The sequence below is a fragment of the Arvicanthis niloticus genome, chromosome 25 (assembly GCF_011762505.2).
Source record: "Arvicanthis niloticus isolate mArvNil1 chromosome 25, mArvNil1.pat.X, whole genome shotgun sequence".
Lineage (NCBI taxonomy): Eukaryota > Metazoa > Chordata > Mammalia > Rodentia > Muridae > Arvicanthis > Arvicanthis niloticus.
In genome coordinates, this window is record NC_133433.1 from 19,700,559 (window position 1) to 19,719,640 (window position 19,082).

Consider the following 19,082-nt stretch of genomic DNA (forward strand, 5'->3'; position numbering starts at 1 on the left):
CCATGTATGATCCTCTCTGGCCTAGAGAGCTTGCTGAAAAGCTGAGCATGGAAAGGCAGAAGTCCAAGTTAGAATTACAACAATAATGATAACAATAATTATAATAATAGCAACAATAACAATAGCCTCTATTGTCTAATTAAGATCTGAGAATGTGGTTCAATGGCATAGCATTTGCCTGGCATGCACAAGGACCTGGGTTCTGTTTCCAAAACCTCAATCAATCAATCAATCAATCAATACGTAAACCATTCATTAGAGAGAGGAAAGTGTTTGCTTACCCAGAACGGCTACATGTGCTGGCCTTCTTTAGCAACTGAGTGTGCCGCTGTCCCTTCTAATACTGCAGCCTGTGTTCTTTCTCTGTGACATCACTTGCAGGTGCTCTGCCACTTTGTGGAAGCTGGGCTTTGTTCTTGAAGAACACAGTCTCTTGGGCAAGGTCAAAAACATCAACTCTCACTACATAGTCAGGATCTTACTAGCACACACCACCATGTTACAGAGCCATGTGCTATGCATAGCTTCTATACAATAAAGCCACCGGGGCATACAAAAAAACTCAGAGGGCTTATGTGGGGTAGAAAAAGAATGGGGTGTTGTGCCTACTTGACACATAGAGGCTCTCCTATGGAAGTACAAGGTGAAACAAAAAAGACAACTCTTGTGGAGCTGGAGAGCTGAGGAAAGAGGCAAGCCACCAATGTACATGGAAAAGATGAAAGAGCTGGCAGGTGCTAAGTCCTCTTGTACCCAAAACCCTTCAAGTACCACTAGCATCTGAATATGCCTCACTGAGAAACTCGAAGGAGGTTCTGAGAAACCCAAGACTATTTCAGAAGTGTAGTCTGAATAGATAAATGTCTTCTCTATATATAGTACTTGTTTTTTGGATACTTTATATGATATTCAGTAATTTGGTACCCAGGTCTAATAGTGTCAAAATGTTTTTTCTTCTCCTCCTTAATCTCACACAAACTCTGTGTTTCTCTTTGGGTCACAGTCTTTGGCAAGATAAACATCACTTTTCAGCCAGGGAGAGCCCTTATTGAAAACACAGACATTATTTTCAGCTAAGTAACTTTAAGATATGTGAACACAATATTTTGGCAATAAAAATTTATCTTAAGTCCCAAATATTAATCTACTTAAGACTTAGTAGAGTTTTAAGAGTTATTTTCTAAATATTCTTCTGGAACCTACAAAACAGGCCCATTGTGGTGCCTTTAAAATATAAATCCTAAAAACCCATATTAGTACTTCTTATTGTGAAGAAACATCCCTAGAAATAGTGACTAAACTAAATTTGCTGCCTTGAAAACTCTCTCTCTAGTCTGACCCTCTAACAGCCCAAACTACACCAACTAAACATCAATCCAGTTTCTCAGATTTGGCTGACTCATGCCCTGCAGGCCTCACATAGAATGGAACCTACCACATAGACTTTGAGGATAACTGTAGCCCCCACACAGCCTTTTCATCACTAAAATTGTTTGTGACCCCATTCTCCGTACTTTGCGATGAATGTCTACCATGCTGGTCTCCCTCCTTCCCAGTACCCCCCTATTCCAACCCCACCCCAGACTTTTTGCCTTCTCAGCTCCAGCCACATCCCTCCCCCAGTGGCCTTACATTTGCAAAATGGCAACAGAGTCAAAATTCTGTAACCTACCGTGACCTCCCTTCTGTGGCTTGCTCACAAGCCACTTGCATATTCTGCACAAAACCCTACTATGGCCCACCTATGCCTCTGTTTCAGTTACTTTCTCTCTGGGACACTTGTCTCCCAATTCCTTCCTTTCTCCAGGCCCAGTGTAGTGAATGCACAGGTACCCAGGTCTGGTCCTCACTGGGGATACTCTCTCTCCAGAGGCCAGCCAACACAGCACCAGGTACCATATTGCCTTTGAATTTAGAGTTATTCACTGTGGCTTCATCGTTTCCTTATTACTAATTCACAAGACAAGTCATGTATTTCTGAGATGGTGTTTTAGTTAAGGTTTTACTGCTGTGAACAGACACCATGACCAAAGCAAGTCTTATAAAGGACAACATTTAGTTGGGGCTGGCTTACAGGTTCAGAGGTTCAGTCCATTATCATCAAGGTGGGAACAGGACAACCTCCAGGCTGGCATGGTAGGCTTCTAGTAGAATACTCTATCCAGGCAGCTAGGACATGGGTCTTAAAGCCCACACCCACAGTGACACACCTACTCCAACAAGGCCACACCTACAAATAGTGCAACTCCCTGAGCGAAGCATATATAAACCATCACAGATGATTTAATATTTTTTACCACTTCTTTAGGATTCAATGTAATGTGTTAAATTTATATAGCGAGCTGCCCAGAAATACTCCATCTGTAAGAGAAACCCAAGTATTGCACTATCATACTCCAGGACAGGTCTTAACTCTAGGCCACTGTGGCTCCGGACTGCCGGCACCTGTGTAGCCTGGGAACTTGTTAGCAAATTCTTAGGTCTCATCCTGTTGGTCTAGTTAGTTAGTCAGCCACTCTGGGTGACCCCTTCCATGAGTCTAATGCTAATTAAACCTTAAGAAATATTGTTTTGAGAAAATGACAGTAAATCAGACTGGAGCAGGAAAGCTGGGGTCTGAGGAACTCCTCAGCATCCAGCTACCTCTAAGTCCTCCCTCACGTTTCAAGATTTAATACTCTCTAGTTAAAAGCAAAGGGCAGAAATGTTCCTCTGTGTGTTGGGCCTGTCACATGTCTGTCATCCAAACTGCCTGGAAGGGTAAGGCAGAAGGGTGGAAGTCCAAGGCTAGCCCGAGTAACTTAGCAGGACTCGTTCTAAAACAAAATCATACAAGAAGGCTGGAGTATGCATAGCTCAGTGACAGAGTGCTTGCCTCGCATGTGTGAAACCCTGGGTTCAAGCCATAGTATTGAAAAAAGTGAAAGAAAAAAACAAAAGAAAAGGAAAAGAAATGGGAAAAATGGTTCTCCTTGGCTCCTAAGAAGAAAGGAATCACGGCTTTTCTCCTAACCTTTCGACTTCAGTTCCTCTTCCACTGAAGAAAGTCAGCTAAGCATGAGTCATAGCTAAGCCTATTTTCTGTTGCTATAGCTTGAAACCACAGAGTCAAGCATTCATAAAAAATAAAGGTTTGTTAGCTTATGGCTGTGGAAGGTAGGAGGGCCAAGATTAAAGAGCTCCATCCTGTGAGAGCCTTCCTGCAGGTGGGTATTCTCTGTAGAGTCACAAGCTGACAGAGGACATCACAGACACAGAGCCAAACTGAATTTTAAGACAGACCCACTTGTAAAGTAACCCATGAGCCCATCAATCTCTCTGTGTATGAATAGGTTACTCCATTCACGAGAGAAGAGCCATCAAGATCAGTCACCTCCTAAATATCCCACTGTGGACCTGCCTCTAAATACCACACAATAGAGCTTAAATTTCAGTATGAGTTTTGTTAGGAACATTCAAACCAGAGCAGAAAGTCTTCCATGTCTCAGTTTATTGCTTCAGTAACATGCAGGAGAGAGAACCTCTAAGTCTTGGTTCCACTGTCTCTCATGAGCATGGCCCAAGCAAGCATCCTAGTATCTGAGTATCCAAAGAAGGCAGTGAGAAGCAAGCTCCCCTCGGAGTGCAGGGAAGAAGTTCTCCTTCCGTTCTGCCCCAGGCCATCAGCTTTTCTGGCTTCTCTCCATCCCACATTACTGTGGGAAATCAACTTCCTTTGTTGGTTTTAATTAATTGATTTACTTTTGGTGGGATAAACTAAAGTACCCAGATCATGGAGGTTTTACGGTGCGTGATGAGAGTTAGTTATAAGCAATAGCTGTAAACAGTTCTCCCATATCAAAAGCCTGGGCATGTTCCCAAGAACAGAACTTTCCACAGCAAAACATCATCTGATTTCAAATTACTCTAGAGGTCAAAGGCAATCAGAGTATGGAAACAGTTAGAAGGTGCCAATTAGGAGTATAGCCTTGTCCGACTGGGCTGGCCACTTCCAGAGCCCACAAACTTTCACCAGACACTGAAAGACAGTCTGGCACTATTCATTTTTATTTTTCTGCTTTTCATTAAGTCTAAAGCTAGTTTGCTTTGCTTAGCTCTCTAGTCAAACATCAATAATACTCAAAGTTTAAAGGCAAGCATGGTGGTTCACACCTGGTTCACACCTGTCATGTCGAAAACCCAGAGCAATGAGACAAGGAGAATTACCAGAAGTTCCAGGCAGTCTGGACTACACCATGAGTTCCAGGCCAGCCTGGGCTACACAGTGAGTTCCAGGCCAGCTTGGGCTGCACAGTGAGTTCCAGCAAAGCCTGGGCTACACCATAGGACAGCCAGGCAATAGAGCAAGACCTTGTCTCAAAACAAAACAAACTAACTAACAAAAAGTTTGAGATATTTAATTCTGGGCAGTTGAGAGCCTAAGTCTCTGTGGTGTGGCTTTCAGCAAAGAAAAAAAATACATAAGTCCTTGGGGATAAAAGTCTTATGCAAATGTTCATAACTTTTATTTCATTATTGTCCTATCTTTTATTTTTCATTTGCAAAGCCATGCCTTTCTGATTCAGTTCCCGTTAGTCACAGGCTAGCTAAGGTAGGCCACTCGGTTTCCATAGTACTGTCACCTGGGAAGCTGCAGGGTAATTATTTCTTCTATTTTTTCACAGGAAACACTCACTCCACCCTGATGTGCTCTCAGACTCCACAGCAGCCCTGGTGTTCCAAAATAGACCAGTTATGACTGATCTTCACGTAAGTCTGCTGCCTTCCAAATCATGGCCTATCTTCCTGCCCCACTTACATCTCTTCATCTGTGACGACGTCCTGAAGGCGGCTGACACACAGGATGAGTCTGATGTCTGTTTTCTATTTTTAAAAAAGACCCAAAACCACTGGACCCTAGACCAGTCTGCCACTCAAGTGAAGCAATCTTGTCATTAGTGACTGAGTAGCTTTTTGAGCTGGCAGGCCTACAAAATGAGATAAGCTCGTGGTCACAAACTCCCAGTGTTTCATGACTTTATTCAGGAGCTGTGAGCATATTTCTATTGACCTCAGATGGGTACCAATAACAAACCAAAGAAATTATTCCACCCAAGTCTAGACTGGTGAACCACCGTGTTTTAGGGGTGTTATTCACAGGAGCATGGGTGAGGGGTTACCTTACTAGTTGAAGGTAGCTGCTTCACTGAAAAGCCTACCCAGTATGGATGAGGATTCAAAAGCCACACCCTGGTGCTCCCTGTACAACATTCAGGCTGTTAATGCTTCTACCAGTTACGATCACCACAAGTCGGAATTCGGGACAATTTCTGAAGCTATTAGAAGTTAGGAAAACAGTCAGAAATGCAATCTTGGATTGACCCAGATAGAAGCTTTCTCTTATTTTCTGGTAAATGGTCCACAATCCTTACTTTTCTCTATGACACACTGTCGACAAGAGCTAGAGGAGATGGCCAAGCTCAAGCTTCTGTGTGCTCTTTGATCTCAGACAGCACGCTAGCTGTGGGGATACAGTGCTCACCATATTCTAGGGAAGAGAGTGTCTGGAAATATGTGTTGACAAATTACTGCTCTGAATAAAAATAAAACTACAATTTTCATTGAGAAATTTTGTTGAAAATTAAGTATATATAGCATATTTGTGTAAGATCCAATAAATGCGGGCATCACACACATATGCATTGGGAAAGAGAATTGTCTAATTCTAATGCCCAGACAGAATCTTCTTAATTATTGGTCTTCTAAATTGAAGTAAGTTGAGTTTCGCCTTATTTATTACAAGGTCTATAAGCTTTGTCAAGGTAACTAATACCACAGACAGCATTTTAATGTATGCATAATTATTCTGTGACCTCTATCAACCCCTTCATTCCATATACAACCTTCGCTTGTGTGGGTAGCACTGCCATGGAAAGTATTCAGCGGACGAAGTATCATGATAACTTATCATCCTTTAAAATCAGCATTTATCAATTGTACAAAACAGTGGGTTTCATTATGCCATGTCCACAGCTGTATGAAATGTTCTTTGATTATATCATCTTCCCTCTCTTGTCCCTAGTCCCCTCCTGATTATCCCCTTGCTATTTTCATGTCTTTAAAAAAAACAAATCTATATTCAACATAGCAGACAAAAAGTGCATGTCTGTTTTCTGGTAGCTTACTTTCAAACAGGGCTAACTTATCAGGAGTTGAATGTTTGGATGTTGGGGGGGCGGTTCATTGTATTTTCTCTCAACTTGTATTTTTTTCCACGACTAGTAACAAAACACTGGGGGATAGCAATGTACTGATTTACCATTTGTACATAATTTTAAAGATCTACCATTTTAATACCTGAAATGGAGCCATTAGTGGAAAGACAGGAGTAACTTTGAAGATGCTAACACACATTCCCAAGATATCCTCAAGAGATTTGCACCAATACTGACCAAGGCCGAGCCTCAGTTGACCACACCATCACAGATGATGATGGTTTGGGAGACAGCTTTTTACTTTTATTAAGAAAAATAGTACCACACAATTTCTTGATGAGGAGTAAGTTTGAACACATCAAAGTTTTCCATTAGCTCCTTGTGCTTCCTCCTTGAACTGTAACTTTGATCCATTTTCCATTGAAACTTTAATGTTTTCTCATGCCCCTGAGTAAATTTTAATTTAATAACTTTTGTGGGCGACACGTTCTACATTTAGAGGGTTTGTGCATGAAGCAGTCACCCTGGCCTCACATGGACCTTTCTCCAGAGGCGACCTGGGCACAGCTGTCTTATGGCATTTTCTCTAAATGACATGGCATTTCTTCCTTTTTGTCTTTCGTTTCTGTTGTCAGACTTAACAACACTCTGAAGTCTGATTGCTTTCTAACTGGTTAAAAACCAACAAAATTTATCCTCTTAACTATCATCCACAACTTAGAACACTGACTACATTCATATTGTTGGGCAAAAGATCTTTAAAACTTTTCAGCACACAAAATTAAAACTATATCTATTGGACAATTTCCTGTTTCTTTCTCTGTCCTGCTTTTAGTAATGACAATTCTACATTGTGCTTCCATTAGTTTAGCTATTTTACAACCCTCAGGAAAGTGGAATTATACAGTATTTGCCTTTTTCTGACCAGTTTATTTCTCATCACATGGTGTCTTAGGTCTCATCTATATTATAATACATGATGGGAAGTTTTCAGTTTCAAGGCTGCATAATATTTCACTGTGTGTTTAGACATTTGAGGTTGCTTCCATGTAAGATCTTGCGGATAACATTACAATGACCATGAAGTTAGATCATTAAGCTTTTGCATTCAGTTCTTTTGTATAAACACCCAGGAACAGGATTACTGGAGTATGTGGTAATCCTGTTTTGAGCCCAGGGCCTTCTGAATGCCAGGCCAGGGCTCCATCACCAAGCTCTACCTCTAACTCCTGCTATCAGTGTATTGGGAACTTCTACTAAGTAATATGATTTCACAGATACTTCCTTCGGTTTTGAATTTTATACTTTGAGAAACAGATTTTTCAGCTCTGAAAAACAAGCTTCAGTAAAATCCTCTGGCATCTCCATTTCTAACTCCACCGTCTTCCATGAGTATTTCTCCTACAGATGGTGGTGAACTTATTGTTTTAGTGTTTGCATTTTTATGGCTACAGGAGTATTGTTTATTCAGTTTCTTTTCCTGCAGAACTTCTGTTTTTCCAGGAGTTAAGGGTTGCTTTATTTTTGGTTCCTAGTCATTTTTCATGTATTTATCGTCGATTTATAGCAGATTCACTCTGAGGAAAGTTGTTCTCAGGGTAGCTATGCACATCAGGTAACCCGCTCTTCACACGTGTCTTCCTGGGGGACACAGGTCAGGCAGCCTGCTCCTCACACGTGTCTTCCCTCTTTGTCGATTCTTGCTCCTCTGCTTCCTTGCACCTTCTGTGGAGATAAGATTTTAGAGATTGCTTCCCACGGTTGTTCTTCTCATTTCTTGCCTGCGTTGATCCCCTGTTTCCTAACCCTGTACCAGAGCTTTAAGGCAACCATTGGTGGCTATTTCATTTAAATTTAGAAGCTATATGCTTTTATAAAAAATAGTTGTTTTTTTAAACTATAGAGTATAAATAAGTTGATAACTCAGTGAGTGTAGAAAACTGCAGGGTTTTAAAATATTTACATTTTATATTCTGGTAATGTGAGCGCCTATTTTTTAAAAAAAAACAATTTTTTCATACAATATATGCTCATCACAGTTTCCCCTCCCCCAACTTCTCCCAGATCCTTCCCTCCTTCCCACCTCCCTAACTCTATGCTCTCTCTCTCTCTCTCTTGCTCTCTCTCTCTCTCAAAAACAAATAAATAGGCAAACAAAAACAAACTAGAATTTTTTAAAAAGAGAAAGCACAAGAAATGCACATACCTGAAACAAACACAAATGCAAAATCAGAAACCATATACAAGTAAGACAAAAATGCCCAAGCAGAGCGTTAGGAGAGAAGAGGGTTGGGAAGGCTGGAGGGATGGCTCAGCTGGTGGAAGCATTTGTTGCTCTTCCAGAAGACCTGAGTTGGGTTCCCAGAATTCACATCAGGTGTCGTCTCACAAGCAACTTCCATCTTCAGGAGATCCAACACCGTCCTCCTCTGCTGCCACCTGCATACATGTGACACACACACAGAGCACACATACCATAGATAAACTAAACAGAGGAGGGAGAGGGGCAAGACCTCTTGATGTATCCTAGGGACAAAAGGGTGAGGCTGATTACTGTGTATGTTGGGGGACAGTGGTGGCACAGGCTTGAATCATCTGTTGCTTCTGAGAAGCTTTCCTTCCAGAACATGTTAATGATAATGCCAGAAAGAGGGCTAACATTTGAGAAGTGCCTACTGTGTGTATGTCTAATCAAATCCTTGCTTAAGTCCACAGTTTTCATTTGGCTTTAAAATAATGACCATTTCTGCAGTAGTAGAATCAAATTATATTGGGAAGAATGGTTCATACTTTGGTACCATCAGAAGACCACACAGTTTGACAAACAGTATTTTACATGTTTTGTCTCTTCTTCAGTTCTAGTCATCTTTGAAAATCAAAGAAATGATGCTTCATTACCCATCATGTTGTGCAGTTCTGTATTATAATAGATCGTTTGTATAAAAGGGGATGGAAAATGTATATTTTTGTTTGCATTTTTCTAGAAGAACACTCAATATAGTGTGGGCAAACCGCCCCCCCAGAAGGGGTGGGATATGTGAATATGTGTAGGTTAGAAGGGAACTTTTTAACATGTCCAAACCTTCTATTGAGGGTGAACCCTTTCAGCCATGTACATTTATTATGTTTCTATGGTTAAAAACTACCACAGCAAACAATGATCATGTAAAAATGCACAATGCACTAGTGACCTATTTTAGAAGAATGATTATAATAAAAAAATATTATACCAATATAATTTTCCTCAGTGCCCCTTCTCAGGACATAGAGTCTCAAGGCCTGGATCTAGAGCAAGGTAAAGGCTTAGAAACACCCACAGTAGGCGTCAAGGCAGGGGCAGCTGAAGGACTCAGCTGTCCCCTCCATGACCTGCTCATTCCTATCCTGTAGATGGCAACGTCCTAGGTCAGAGATAGAGCTTCTGCTGATCCCAGGGCTTCCCCTGCAATCCTCTGCAGTGGTCACAGTTTGGACTAGAGCCAGGTTAGCTTTAGCTAAGCAGGACTCAAGAAATGCATTGCTCTGTCAGTAAAACCAGCTAGCTGAGAACAGCAGTCCTAAGTGGTCAAAGTGGAGGTCTGTGGGGAAAAAAGCAACATGCAAACACGAGCACCCCAGAGGGTATTTATGGGTTGTCACCATGAGAAAGGTGGCTGGTTTTTCTAGCAGCTGGCTCAAACTTTAATATGTGTTTACTCTCTTAGTCCTCCCAATCTCTACAAGGTGAACTCTAGTCTAATCCCCATTGTACAGATGCAAAGACTAAGGCTTAGAACAAGATATACCAATCATATAGCTTATAGGTGTTGGTGACACAATTGACATAGTCACTTTCTCCAGAGGCAAGAACAGTGCCAAGATTAGGGATAAGCCATTTGCAGCATTAACTACTGCTTTATCTCTAAAAAGCATGGAATCACAAGCTGAGGGATGGAAGCCAAGATTTGTTTAAATACAGTTTATAGCTAACATACTTGACAGATACTTCAGGGTGTGATAAGACTTTTCTGAAGGAGAAAAGCTTAGCTAAGGCCCAGATATTGAGTTATCATCCTGAGAGGCCAGAGCAGAGGATTCTGGGACAGAAAAGTAACTGCAAAGGAGAATTAAGCAGGGCAGATTTCTCCTGGGGCAGAAACAGCTTGGGTTTGAGGAGAGTCAGCATAGCAAACATTAGCAGCTTTGGGGCTTGGCCTAAGCCAGGGACAGAGCTGTGGAGGTTGATTAGATCTTGGACATTGTCAAGATATCTAGTATTTATGGGAAGGGCTCCAGAAGGAGGGTCTCGGCTTCTTACAGGGATGAGTGTGCTGTCAGCATTGGCATTACGCTTGTCTGTGGACAAGGACAGGTTCATTCTGTCCCTCTGGTACTCCTCCCTTCTGTTTTATCTCCAATTCTGTGACAATGCCCGGGTTGTACAAAGATCTAAGATGTTGGCCCTTGGAAAGGAGGCCTTGCACCCTATTCTCTCCACCTCTCCTCTGGAATGACTCACCATAGAAGCAGACAACTGAAGCAAATTTGGCTGAAGCCAAAAGCACATTTTGTTGCAGGGCTTGTCAGCTTTCCATACCCAAGGATTTCAAAAGCAATACAAATAAGAGATGGACCAGATGCCAGGGCCCATTGATCTGTGTCTGTCAGAACTGAGGTGGATGGCAGTTGTGTCCCCATTTGGCATTGCCCTTCTGTACCATGCCAGAAAGGCACTGGAGAATGCCTGCAGCACGGGGGATGGAAAACCAGCAATTTGACTTGCTCTCACTCTCTTTATCTGGGTCTATGCACTGTGGCAAGGCCTCAGTCTACCACAGAATTACCACGTTCTATTTGCTAAACGTTAGAGTTTCAGCTAGTTTTTCATTCCTGTAAGATTGTCCACTAAATAATCAGAGGGTGATGAATTATTCAAGAATGTACTTCAGCCTGGGTATGGTGGTGCATGCCTTTAGTTCCTGAACTCATTCCAATGGGAGGTGGAGGCAGGCAAATCTCTGTGAGTTTGAGTCTAGCCCAGTCCACATAGTGAGTTCTAGGCCAGCCAAGAAAATATGGAAATATGGTGAGCTATTGTCTCAAAGGGAAAGAGACACAGAGAGACAGAGAGACAGAGAGAGAAAAAAGAAAGAGAGAGAGAGAGAGAGAGAGAGAGAGAGAGAGAGAGAGAACTGTAGACATTACAGGGATTCATCTTTGACCCTCAGAATGAAAGACAACAGACACTCAGAATGCTAAATGGAGCCAATAGAGCCAATGTAGGAACTGTTACATAGGGGACGTTAGCCTCATTTGAAGAAGATCCTCCCCAACCTCCTGACAGGTGAGCTTATGACTCTCACACTAGAGCTGACTCTATTGACACCAAGCCTTAAACTAAAATACTAGTCACCATCAATACTTATCTTCTGCATGGTTCAGCCATGCTGTATCTCCCAGGACCCAGGAGAAAGGAATCTGTGGAATGGGAGCATCTCCCATTCGTACCTTGAGGCTGCTTCCACAGTCACTGACAAGTGACACAAAGCATGATGGGAACAAAGTAAAAGCCAATCGCATTTGGGGATGTTAGAGAAAGTCTCAAAAAGCCATCTTGTCTTTACATACCTTTTCAGAAGGACCCTGTTCAGCCCTCCTTCTTGGAAGAGAGTTTGTTTGCAACACATCACATAGTTTAAGGGCCCAGTCTCACCTTCTGTAGCTGTCACCCTCCTGTGTGCCTTTGCTAGAGTGTTTTGATTGAGTTCCTGGATAAGCAGCCACAGGCAACATTTATTCAGTTCTTACTAAGAGTCAACCGCCATCCAAAGGAAGTCCTATCCCCTCCAATCTCAGAATCGCACAATACAATTGCTTTCCTATCCTCACATTATAGATGAGCTGAGACTTTGTAGGATTCATGGATTGTCCCAAGTCTCACAGAGACAGAACCCAGAGCTAAATGAACAGCCTAATAGTGGGAATGTTCTGATCCAAGAAATAGTAAACTATAGCAGAAGTGGAATTTGGGCTACGGTGGTTTTATATTGTTGTTGTTTAATTTTTGTTTCGGTTTTGTCTTTGAGATCAGTGTAGCCCTGGCTGTCCTGGAACTTGCTCTGTAGATCAGGCTGGCCTCAAACTCAGAGATCCACCAGCCTCTGCCTCCCAAGAGCTGGGATTAAAGGAGTGAGCCATCACTGCCCACCACTGTTTGTTTTTATAAAATAATTTCACCATCTCTTTGCTATTTTCTGTGACTGCTTTCTTGCTGCAAAGATCATGTCGTTGTGGCAAGGATTGGGTGCTCCTGCAAGGCCTAAAACATTTACTATCTGACTCTTTTCAGAGAAAGTTGGCCTGCCCTATTCTTGACACAATATTTACTACACAACCTCCTTTCCAATTAAGTCTGTTTCTCAGAAAGTTCAGTCTTCCTTCATCATTGCCTCCTTCCCTTTAACCTCAAGCCTGGGAGGTGCTATTATTTATAGTTATACTCCAATAAACCTTATCATGCTTACTCAACTGAATGGATTTAGTCTGTTTAAATAATCTTCAATCTCCTGAATATGCAAAGACCTAGGCAAATTTGACATTTGCTGCAACCTTCCTTGGGCTAGACAAATCCCTGAGGTGAAGACTGATGGCTTTAGCAGTGTAAGAAGAACAGCTCTGGTTAAAGTGAATGCTACCTTGGTAGCAATCTCTTGTTAAAATACGGCATTCCTGTGAGTTAGATCTGCAATGAATTGCCTGCAGACCTGTGAGTTAGATCTGCAATGAATTGCCTGCAGAAGAAGAAAGAAAGAAACAGTATATCTCTTACCACTTTGGAAACTGGGAAGTACACATAAACAAAACCTCAAGGAGACAAGAATAAATAAGAGAAGGCTACAGTGAGTCCCTGGCATCTTGCAGACAGGCAGTGCTGGTTGAAGAAGCAAAAATGAGAAATGGAGCCGATGGCTCTCCACAGCAGCTGGTAGGGGATGCTATTGGGAGTTTTCAGACCAGGAAAGGGCACCCTAGAACTGAGTGAGAACATTCTCTGCAATCTTACCCAAGCTTTCCCAAAGTTTATCTTGTGGTCAAAAGAGCTACTGTAGTCTGGAAGAAAGAATATTGACCTGGTAGGGGAACATCTGATAACTTCCTGATGGTGTTATCTGACCCAAAACCTACCCAGCAAGTAAGGGCTGCATGCATGCATGAATGCCTGTTGCCATTTCTGGGATACCAGTGCTCGCCCTAATCCCAACCATGTCTTTACCAGCTCTAGTACCTTATATACCATTTGTAAATTAGGTTAAAAACACTTTGAAAGCATGGATGTGTCTATTCCCAGAACCTAGGAACCCGTAGACATTCAGTGCTGAGCAGAGAGCTCTCTCTAAACCTCTGGTTAGTGTGAACACGAAATGAGAGTGTGAACAGCAAGTCCTGACTGCTGTCAGTGTGGATGAGGAGAACACTGGGAATCATGTCAACAAAGCAAAAATCAGCGTCTGCCTCTCAGTTTCCTTGACAACAAAATAGATTCATAATGCCTGACAGGACCACATCTGTTAGAAATTAAGGGTAGAATAAATACAAAGCAGTCCTTTCTCATCTCACAGAAATTTGCGTCTCTCTCCATGATAGCACGTTGCCCTTCAAGGCCAGTACTGGATCCCAGAGCTCTATCACCCAGTACAGAAGCTGGAAAATAGGTGGCCAGCAAACACATGCCAAGGCTAGCAGCCATTGAAAGGCACAGAGCAGTAGAGCCATGGAAAGTGACTCGTTATAACCAACCTTTCAATTCTGAATGCAGTGGACATTTTAGTTATGCTGTAAAGAATCTTTAAGGGGATTAGAGAGATAGTCCAGCAATGAAGATCAAGCACTGCTCTAACGGAGGACCCAAGTTCAGTTCCCAGCACCTCTGTCCAGTGGCTCAAAACATGAGTACTTGCACATGCCCACCCCCTCTACACATAAGTACATAATTAAAAATAAAATAAAAGTTTTATTTAAAAAGGGAATATAAGCAGAAAGCAAGTGACTTACAAATTATGGATCATATGCCAGTGCTTGCATTGTTGATCGTCTCTTGCTTTGTCAACTTGTAGGGTTTCTCAATTACAGAGTCAGCATTTCAGATCTGTGTGCCTTTCAAACTTTAGTTCACATCTTTCATGAACTGGGAAAAAAATGTCTGTTCCTTGTCCAGATTTCTGATGTCTTTGGTATCAGCTGAATCATTTCATGGATAGCATTTCCAAATTTTCTGGTCAATTGCATCAGCTCACTGATTTTCCAGGTTACAAATAAAATGTACTTTTCACAGAAGTCTCCAAAGCACCCTCTGGCTGGTAAGATTTCCAGCTGCTACCACCACAAGATTCAATGACTTATTCTTAGGTGCATTAGTCTTCTGGACAAACATCTCCAGAGATTTTTCTAGAACTCCAGATGCAATTAACTTACTGCATCTGTAAGATTTGTTTGCCTGGAGCTGGAGCTCACAGGTCGAGTACTTGCCTAGCATGTGTGAGGTCCTGGGCTCACCCTCCAACAAGACACAACAGGAGCAATTGATCCTACAGCAACAAAGCATGCCTATTGCATTCTGCAACTCCTGCATTCTCTCCTGCTCCTGAAAGCCCATCCCAAAGCAAGGGAAGGACACCAGCCATTCTATTAAGAAACCTGGAAGTCACTTAAGTTTGTCATTGGTAAAAAAAAAAAAAAAGTGTATAGTACAAACAGGTTGAAAGAGACTAGTTGCTTTGAGCCTGTGGTGCTTTGAATGAGAATTACCCATACAGGCTCATATATTTGAATTCTCAGTCTCCAGTTAGTAGAACTGTTTGAGAAGGACTAAGAGGTGTGGCCTTGTTGGAAGACATGTGTCACTGGGGACATTAAGGTTTGAAAGGCCATTCTCAATTCTCTCTCTTTCTCTCTCTCTCCTCTCTGTCTCTCTCTCTCTCCCCACCCCCTTACCTTCAGATTATATGTAAGCTCTTAGCTACTCAGCACCATACCTACCTGGCTGCTGCCATGTGCCACACCATGATATTCATGGACTCTAACACCCTAAACTGTAAGCAAGTCCCAACCCAACCAATGCTTTTTTTAAAATAAGTACTGTGGGATTTTCCCCCAACAATAACAGAAAAGTGTATTATATATTATATTACATATATTATATATTATATATTACATATATATAATTTTGCTGAAAAAACCAATCAATTACAATAAAATGTAAGGAATAAGACTCATGGCCAGCCAGGTAGATACGAGAAACACACAGGTATTGATTGACAGGGAAGCACTTTCAGGAGCTGCAGAGAATGCAATAGTGCTTGCTTGCTCCTGCAAAGGAAATACAAGTTTCATGTCACATTGAAAAGAAAGATTAAGAACTTTAGACTGAAGAGATCAATTATCCTGGCTGCCAGCAGTGAGGCAAGGACAAGGCCTTGGTGCTTCCTGACTGCCATTCTACTGGGAAAAGTTGAAGGCTGCTTAAGTTGGCCATTAGTAAACTCAGTGTTTACTAGCTGCCAGTTGAGGAGAACTAGCTGCATAGAACCTATCTTGAATATGCTTGCTATATACTCATGCGCTATAAGTCTGTGAGAACCTTCAAGAAAATCTAAAATATAATATGTAATATATATTATAATATAATAATATATCATACATACTCACTGCTATGGCCTCAGTGTGCATGTTCCCATCTCCCCAAATGCAAACCTTGGGATCCTGTCTCCAAGGAGATGGTTATAAGGAGCTGGGCCTCTTGTGAGGGGCCATCCTCCTGAGGATCATGCCTTTATAAAGAGGCCCCACACAGCTATCTCCTTTCATCAAACCAGAAAGCAACATCAACTGTGGGCCAGGCCAAAGTCCTCACCAGACACCGAAGCTACCGGACCTTGATCCTGGACAGCTTCTGGAACTGCCATACACAAACCCCCGTTGTTTACAAACGATCTAATTTGTGATGTTTTGTTAGAGTGGTCCAACAGACCACTACAGGCTCAAGGAGTGCTTGGCCTTCTTCCAGTCTATCCCAGAGTCTAACTTCATTCTGCTTAGTAAGCCTGACAGCTTTTGTCTAGAAAGCAGTATAATGATACTAAATATCCACTTGCATTTTGTAACGCAGTCTAACACCACACACACACTCACACACACAGACACACACACACACACACACACACATCGATTTAATTTACACACTTAAATTTTGTTTTTACATTATTTGTGTACATGGTGGGGTATGGGGTACTCGCATTCTGAGGACAGCCTGCATTATCAGGTTTGTTTCATGATTTTGTTTGTTCGTTTCTAATATGGGTGGGGGCACTTCACTCAGGTGGTCAGGTTTGCAACAGGCACTCTAACCACTGAGTTATCTTGCCCAACCCCCAAAATGTATACTTTTAGTTGGGTTCTTGGAGCTACTACGAATGTGATTTGCTGTATAACATGAATTTGCAGAGAAAAGTCTAATAGATTCAAACAACTAATTTTATTCTTCTTCAAATATTTATTACGAGTTGAGTGGTAGTCCTGGGCTGGCTTGATGGGCACTCTATGCACTAAGATAACATCCCTCTCCAATCTAGGGATCTCAGCAAGCAAAAGATTGCTGGGGAGTGCAGCTGGGGGTTGGGGGAGGATGGGAGGAGACCGCTGAAGTCTCAAAGGATCAGCAAGGCAGAATTAATAGATTTGTTTTGCAGGGCTGGGGATTGACTCCAGGCCTGGTAGGCAGGGACTCTACTACTGAGAAGCATCCTCTGTATTTGTCCTTGGGACATTCATTATTTGAGGGCAGTAAAGCTCGGTTTTGATTAGTAAAGCACCGAGGGGCGAGGGGCGGAGGGAGCAGATCTCCAGTTCCATTTGCAGAGGAGGACTGACAAGATTTAAAGTGACCCATGAAGCTGAGAGCAGCAAAAGCCAGAAAAGTGAACATTTACATTAAACGTGGTCAAGGACTGACATCAGTGCCGTCCCAGCTAAAGGGGGCTTTCAGATTCATAACTCGGACCCTGGGAATCAGGACCACTGCCCCTCCGGCAATCACGTGGCTTTCTGTGTGCCGGAATACTCTCAAAGCTTTAAGTGGGTTGGGTTGTTTTGGGTTTCCTTGGCTGCTGTTTGTTCTAAGAAGGCAAGGACAGGAGGGAGTCTTTCTTCAGAAGTAGTGGGAACACCTGCAAACTATTGGGCAACCTTGACTTTGTCCAGACAAAAACTCTCGAGGGTGGTGGGAGGAGCAGCCGTGTGGGAATCCGCTCAAGTCTTTCAGTGTGGAGCCGGCCAAGGAAGCAGGTGTTTTAGACTGAGCTTTTGCCTTCTCGTGCCTGTCTGCACGTGAGCTTGCACACACAGCATCCTGATACACATTAAAAGGCAAAAGGTACCCATCTGGCAATGTCAGTGGGAAAGAGGCAAATCCCATCCTTCCTTCGTGTTTACTTTCATCTCATTGGTCAAAAGAAGGTCAGATAGTCACACTCTTCTTTGAAGTAGGAGAGAAAACAGTCTGCGTGTGACGGGAGGCGCCTCAGGCTAGTGCACCGAAAGGTTTGCAGAGGGTGGGAGGGCTGCAGCCCTCTTGGCAAACTGTCTGCCACCACTTTTCCATCAAGTGGGACCTTTCTCCAAAGCCTTTATCTCCAAGGGGTTGGGGGAGTGATCACGTGACAAGCCCTAGTGCTTTCTGGTCACCTGCGTAGTTCAGTCAGATAGGAAGTGTCTTTCTGTAATAAGACTGTGCGTGTGTAGCGTTTATTCTTCCTAACTCTCTAAGATTGTCTAAGGGTAGGGATGTAACAGTGAAAAGTCTGGGCCAGGCACTGTGCAGAGCTGACCAATTTTGCCTTCATCTTGCCGTGAGGTGGTTGAAGTGGAGCTTGAACCTCGAGTGTCCAGCTTTGGCCAGTTTATTATTGTAAGGGTCTGAAAATCGCTGAAGGAAGACCCCAGACCCAGATAGTAATACAAAAACGAAGACCATTTATTTTGCAAAAACAACCAGCATGTGGGGTTCTCCAAAATGGCGACCCCAGACAAAGATATGCAGGCCTTCTTATTGGGAACCCGGGGAACGCTCTAGAAGAATTAGGTACTCTATAAATTCATTAATGGGTGAGGGGGGGGGGAGTCTCAGGTGGTCAGTGGTCTGCATTCCTATGTCATGAACATTTAACCATAGGATGAGATAGGGCTGCCCAGCACAGCTGGCCCATGCTGAGATAAGATATTTCCCCATTTTTGTGGTTATCTCCAGACTGTTATTTTGAAAGGGATTTTATGACCTTGTTTCTGGATTTTTATGGTTTGATCCTAGAGCTGGTGCCTTATGGCTAAGTTCCTGGGAATTATGGTCTGTTCCTGGAGGTGGTACCTTATGACCTTTTCTAAATCAGGCCTGCCCTGGCCCTTAAATGGAGATAAATGGGGTTTATGTTGTCCTTTCAATAGCTGAGTCAACTGGAGAAGAGGCATCTCTTCCCACTAGCCAGTTCAGACAGGGCTATCTTTTCCCTTATTTTAATGTGCATTAATATGCTACCACAGTGTCCCCTAGTCCCCTGGCCAGTCTCCCTTATGCACTAGTCATGTCTCAGGTAAGACTGACATAGTGTCCAGAGCTACCCTTAGTGTCCACTAGCCTCCCATAGTTTGCCAGGATCAGGTAGTACCTGTGCCTATCTCAGCCTCCATTGCCTTTTTCAGGTGCAAGTGACCCCTGGGCAGCATCTGTGTTCTACAATTAGGGACAGCCTACAGGGTCTGATAAGAGCTGGTCTTTAAAGAAGTACTTTCTTAACTCTGCTCTCATGACCAATGTCATAAATTTTTACAATGTCCCATGTAAGCCCCCGGAACCACCAA

The 19,082-nt window shown here is 42.7% G+C and overlaps 1 long non-coding RNA gene across 2 annotated transcripts; it reads right to left on the reverse strand.

Moving 5' to 3' along the window:
• Nucleotides 1–6,475: 6,475 nt before the first annotated feature.
• Nucleotides 6,476–16,036, reverse strand: LOC143438532 (uncharacterized). Of its 2 annotated transcripts, none has more exons than XR_013107301.1 (3): nucleotides 15,879–16,036; nucleotides 8,401–8,633; nucleotides 6,476–7,919 (listed from the first exon to the last, which is right to left on the reverse strand). It is a non-coding gene; the product is annotated as an uncharacterized LOC143438532 (long non-coding RNA). The 2 variants fall into 2 exon arrangements; XR_013107300.1 differs by having other exon boundaries at nucleotides 15,875–16,036.
• Between the last annotated feature and the right edge of the window lie 3,046 nt (nucleotides 16,037–19,082).